Genomic DNA, 6,000 nt, shown 5'->3' with positions numbered 1-6,000 from the left:
GCTATGCAAGTGGATCGGTCCCGCCTGACCCTACAAGAGAGGACTCGCCGCCATAATGAGAATCTATGCCTGTACTGTGCTAGTACCGAACACTCCCTAAAAGACTGTCCTGTCCGACCTCCGCGTCAGGAGAAACGCACTCCGATTCCTCACAAAGGTGAGACAGCTCTAGGTGTGAATTCTGCTTCTCCACGTCTCACTGTGCCTGTGCGGATTTCTCCTTCTGCTAATTCCTCCTTCTCAGCTGTGGCCTTCTTGGACTCCAGTTCTGCAGGAAATTTTATTTTGGCCTCTTTTGTTAATAGATTCAACATCCCAGTGACCAGTCTCGTCAGACCACTCTACATCTCCTCAGTCAACGGAGAAAAATTGGACTGCACTGTGCGTTACCGCACAGAACCCCTGCTAATGTGCATTGGACTGCATCACGAAAAAATTGAATTGCTTGTCCTACCTAACTGCACCTCTGAAACCCTTCTCGGTCTGCCATGGCTCCAACGTCATTCTCCTACCCTTGACTGGACCACCGGGGAGATCAAGAGTTGGGGTTCATCTTGTCTCAAACAATGCCTCACGTCTGCTCCCATTAGTCAAACCTCTGTGGCTCCACCTCTACCAGGTCTTCCCAAGGCCTACCAGGACTTTGCCGATGTTTTCTGTAAAAAACAAGCAGAGACTTTGCCACCTCATAGGCCTCATGACTGCCCTATTGACCTCCTTCCTGGTACTACTCCACCCCGGGGCAGGATCTACCCTCTGTCCGCCCCAGAGACTCAAGCCATGTCTGACTATATCCAGGAAAATCTAAAGAGGGGATTTATTCGAAAGTCCTCATCCCCTGCTGGAGCGGGGTCCTTCTTTGTTTCTAAAAAAGACGGTTCCCTACGGCCATGCATTGACTACCGCGGTTTAAATAAAATCACCATCAAAAACCGCTATCCCCTGCCTTTGATCTCTGAACTCTTTGACCGTCTTCGTGGCGCCAATATTTTCACTAAATTGGACTTAAGAGGCGCATATAATCTTATTCGCATCAGGAAAGGGGATGAGTGGAAGACCGCATTCAATACCAGAGACGGACATTTCGAATATCTTGTTATGCCCTTTGGACTCTGCAACGCTCCTGCAGTCTTCCAGGACTTCGTTACTGAAATATTTCGGAACTTGTTATATACCTGTGTTGTGGTTTACCTGGACGACATCCTGATTTTCTCCTCTAGTCTTGAGGAACACCGTCGCCATGTCCGCCTAGTGCTCCAGAGACTCCGCGAAAATCACCTGTATGCCAAAATGGAGAAATGTCTCTTTGAATGTCAATCTCTTCCTTTCCTAGGTTACTTAGTCTCTGGCCAGGGACTTCAAATGGACCCAGACAAACTGTCAGCGGTTTTAGATTGGCCACGCCCTTCTGGACTCCGTGCTATCCAACGCTTCCTAGGATTTGCCAACTACTACCGACAGTTTATTCCCCATTTTTCCACCATTGTGTCCCCGATTGTGGCCTTGACTAGGAAGAATGCCAACCCTAAATCATGGCCTCCTCAAGCGGAGGAGGCCTTCAACTGCCTCAAAACTGCCTTCGCTTCTTCTCCAGTGCTGTCCAGACCTGATCCATCGAGACCTTTCTTGCTGGAAGTGGACGCCTCCTCAGCCGAAGCCGTACTTCTCCAAAAAAAACTCTACCGGATGTAATATTACTTGTGGTTTCTTTTCTAAAACCTTCTCTCCGGCAGAAAAAAATTGGTGATCGGGAACTTCCAGCCATCAAGTTAGCACTCGAAGAATGGAGGCATCTATTGGAGGGTTCCAAACACCCCATTGTCATTTACACTGACCACAAAAATCTCTCGTACCTCCAGTCTGCCCAACGTCTGAACCCTTGCCAGGCTAGGTGGTTGTAGTTTTTTGCCCGCTTTAACTTCGAGATTCACTTTCGTCCTGCTTACAAGAACATCTGGGCTGACACCCTTTCACGTTCCTCTGATGCCACCGAATCTGAAGTCCCTCTACAGCATATTGTTCCTCCTAGGTGCCTGGTCTCCTCTGCTCCAGCCTCTATTGGTCAAACTCCTCCCGGAAAGACCTTTGTCCCTCCACGCCAGTGCCTCAAGATTCTCAAATGGGGACATTCCTCTCACCTCGCTGGCCATGCTGGCATCAAGAAGTCCATCCAGCTTATTTCTCGTTTATATTGGTGGCCTACGCTGGAGGGTGACGTCACTGATTTCATTCGGGCCTGTACAGTTTGTGCCCGGGATAAGACCCCTCGCCAGAAGCCTGCTGGACTCCTCCATCCTTTACCCGTTCCTGAGCAGCCGTGGTCCCAAATTGCCATGGATTTTATTACGGATCTTCCTGTATCCCATGGCAACACCGTAGTCTGGGTGGTCGTTGATCGTTTCTCCAAAATGGCACATTTCATTACGCTTCCAGGTCTTCCTTCTGTGCCACAATTGGCGAAGCAATTTTTTATGCATATTTTTCGCCTTCACGGGCTACCCACGCATATCGTCTCGGATAGAGGCGTTCAATTTGTATCGAAATTTTGGAGAGCTCTCTGTAATCAATTAAAAATCAAATTACATTTCTCGTCCTCCTATCACCCCCAATCCAATGGGCAAGTAGAGAGAGAGATTCCTGGTCACTATTTGCAACATTTTGTCTCCTCCCGCCAAGACGATACGGTCGACCTTCTACCCTGGGCTGAATTCTCGTACAATTTCAAAAATTCTGAATCCTCCGCCAAATCCCCATTCTTTTTGGTGTACAGCCGTCACCCTCTGCCCCCCCTCCCCATTCCCACTTCTTCTGGATTGCCTGCTGTAGATGAAGTTACCCGGGACTTCTCTATTATCTGGAAGGAGACTCAAAAGTCGCTCCTACTGGCCTCGTCTCGTATGAAGAGACATGCCGATAAGAAGAGAAGAACTCCTCCTGTCTTCGCTCCTGGGGACAAAGTGTGGCTCTCTGCCAAGTATATTCGCTTCCGCGTTCCCAGCTACAAGCTGGGACCACGTTACCTTGGACCATTTAAAATCAAGAGTCAAATCAGTCCTGTCTCCTACAAACTTCTTCTTCCCCCTTCTCTCCGTATTCCTAACTCCTTTCATGTTTCACTTCTCAAACCTCTCGTTCTTAACCGTTTCTCCCCCAAGCTCCTGTCTCTGGCTCCTCTGATGTCTTCGCTGTAAAGGAAATCCTCGCTTCTAAAGTGGTCAGAGGTAAAAAAAAAAATTCTCGTAGATTGGGAGAATTGTGGCCCCGAAGAGAGGTCTTGGGAACCCGAGGATAATATCCTCGACAAGGAGCTCATTCACAGGTTCCTGGGCTCCAAAAAGAGGGGGAGACCCAAGGGGGGGTACTGTTACGCCGAGCGCTCCGAGTACCTGCTCCTCCCCGGAGCGCTCGCGGCGTTCACCTCCATGCAGCGCCCAGGTCAGACCCGCTGACCGGGAGCTCTGCATCAGTGTCACCGGCGGGGATGCGACCCGCATAGCGGGACGCGCCCACTCACGGCTCGCATCCCAATCCCCTCACCTGTCCCGGCACGCGTGGCCCCACTCCCTAGGGCGCGCGCGTGCCAGCTCTCTGAGATTTAAAGGGCCAGTGCGCCAATCAATTGGCGCCTGCCCAATCAGTACTCACACCTGTGCCCTCATTAGAAAAACCCACTTCCCCTTCCTAGCATTGCCGGATCTTGTTGCCTCAGTGCCAGTGAAAGCGTTTCTTGTGTATGTTTCAAGCCAGTGTTCCAGCGCCAGTGTCTCAGTGTACCGCGCCTGTCTCAGCCGTCAGTTGGGGTTGAGTCACTATTGGGTGGAACGACCTGGGGGTTACCTGCCGCTGCAAGTCCATCCCGCTTTGTTGAGGGCTCTGGTGAAAACCAGTAACCCCTTAGACTCCTTTCCCCTGGTACGGCCCACGTCATCACCCCACTGACACAGAGGATTTACCACCAGTATCCTCACAGTATTGTTTTTACGCCACTGCACTTTAGCGCAGGAAGGGACCGGCGCCCAGTTGTCAATCCATCGTTTAGGATGGATGGGCAAGTAGGCCGGGAGAGATGTTTTAGGGTCAGTTTAGGGCTCATTCTCCCTATCCCCCTGGTCGGTCCCTGACAGATATGTTTTATTTTACTCAAACATTTTTATCCGTAATTTTTTATGTCCTAAAATGCATGCATAAAATATGTCACTTGCCTGCACCCAGGAAACTCATGTAAATGAGTGAAACTAGTTAGGTGGCAGTGTCTGTTTGCTTTTAAAATTCATTGTTGTCACGGTATTAGAGCTTAGAGACTGCAGCCTTGGGCCAATGGCACATATGTGATATATCTCAGTGATTGGGCATTGGCCTCAGTGTTGGATACAAACACTTTTTAACACAATTTCACAGTGTGATACTTATTGACTATTTATACCATGACAATATAGGTGTATTTTAACTTACGTCAATATTAAGTTATAATCAATAAAAGTTATGTTTTATTATTAGGGATACACCGGCTCTTTTGTGCTTGGATGGCACTTGGTTTTTGCTTTTAAAATAAAATATGCCAGCAAATTTTTACAAACTGTGTACATACTCTATGGCTTTTTGAGCCAAACAGAGGATACAATGGAGAAGAAAAGTCGTAACAATTTCTTTATGCTTATTTCTTTTTGTACAATATATATATATATATATATATATATATATATATATATATATGTATATATATATATATATATATATATATATATATATATATATATATATATATATATGTTTAGCCTAATAGATATGGATTTTGTTTTCCATAATTTAATTTTGTTAAAAAAGAATAAAGTAACACTGAATGGCAGTATATGTTTATTTCAACCCTATCTTCCCATAACCTTGATAAGTTTCCCCGATAACACGCAAGTGTGTGAATAAATAGCGTGCTACGGTTATAAACGCTATTGCATGTTATTATGTCATTTCACAGGGGCTGTAAATTCAGTTAAGGTTTTAATATTTTTCCAGAATGTACAAGTGTCCTTCTAGTTTTCTTCCAAGTACACTGGAATTAGTTTATTTGTCTGTAAGTTGATGTTTAACAGTTGGATTGTGTGAGTAAGCCATTAATGATCTCCCTTCCAAATGGTGCTACTGGGCTTGTGACTGGTAGAGATGCCCTGTGCTTTTCTATTGTGTTGAACCAATGAATAATGGAGGGCAGGGTGATGTCAAGTTAGGATGATATAAAAGCTCATGTTTTAATTTCTAATGCATTCCTGCTAGAGAGAAGTTTTACCCTACATTTTGCAGATTTAAAGGTTAGTAATATCCATATCCAGGTTCTCTGTATTTTAACATTGTATGCTTTTTAGCTTCTAAATGTTGATTCTGTTACTTTGCCATGCTTTTCCTTTACTGATACAAAGGACAACTAGACTATTCTTAAAGGAATTCAATCATTCCCATGTTATTTTATAAAATGTAGATTTACCTTTGTGAACTACTTATAAGAAACGGCACGAATAGGAAAACCCTTATTTATGCTTATTATAGGAACTTTGGGGGAGATTCATCAAGATCAAGCTATTTGCTTTGTCTCTGGGAGTGCTTATTCTAGGCTTTTACTATACTTTTACTGTGTAGTACACTGTATAATCTTGGCCTTTGGGGTACTTTGTTGTGATTTGTCCAGAAGGGCATACTTAGTTTAGGAACATTGAGAAACACTTGTCTTTGTGTTCCTGCCACTTAAAAAAAAAAAAACTTTTGACTTGTCACATAGACATGTCAAAAATTTGGATTGGGTAGCGCTTTACTACCCAGCTCTCTTCTTTTCCTGTCTTGCTTCAGGAGACAGCTTCTAGTGTATGTCAATGGAACCCAATTTCTGCAGTGAGACAGAGTGCAGCTAGCTGGGAAGAGAAGTACTCTGGACATCTAGCCTCTGACTGAACAAAACTTTTGACATGTCTGTGTGACTTGTAAAATATTTTTAATGAAAAAAGGAACTCTTAA

At 45.2% G+C, this 6,000-nt stretch overlaps 1 protein-coding gene across 3 annotated transcripts in view; it reads left to right on the top strand.

The window, feature by feature from the left end:
• The first annotated feature begins 5,190 nt into the window (after positions 1-5,190).
• SLC12A1 (solute carrier family 12 member 1) overlaps positions 5,191-6,000 on the top strand; it is a 197,411-nt gene continuing 196,601 nt past the window's right edge. For all 3 annotated transcript variants that reach the window (XM_056572280.1, XM_056572281.1, XM_056572282.1), the window contains exon 1: positions 5,191-5,303. The gene's annotated coding sequence lies outside the window, so the exon portion shown is untranslated. The remainder of the gene's footprint in view (positions 5,304-6,000) is intronic.

The sequence above is a fragment of the Hyla sarda genome, chromosome 4 (genome assembly GCF_029499605.1).
Source record: "Hyla sarda isolate aHylSar1 chromosome 4, aHylSar1.hap1, whole genome shotgun sequence".
Taxonomy (NCBI): domain Eukaryota; kingdom Metazoa; phylum Chordata; class Amphibia; order Anura; family Hylidae; genus Hyla; species Hyla sarda.
Note: the sequence above shows the minus strand (reverse complement) of the source record. Positions and strands in the feature narration are given on the sequence as shown.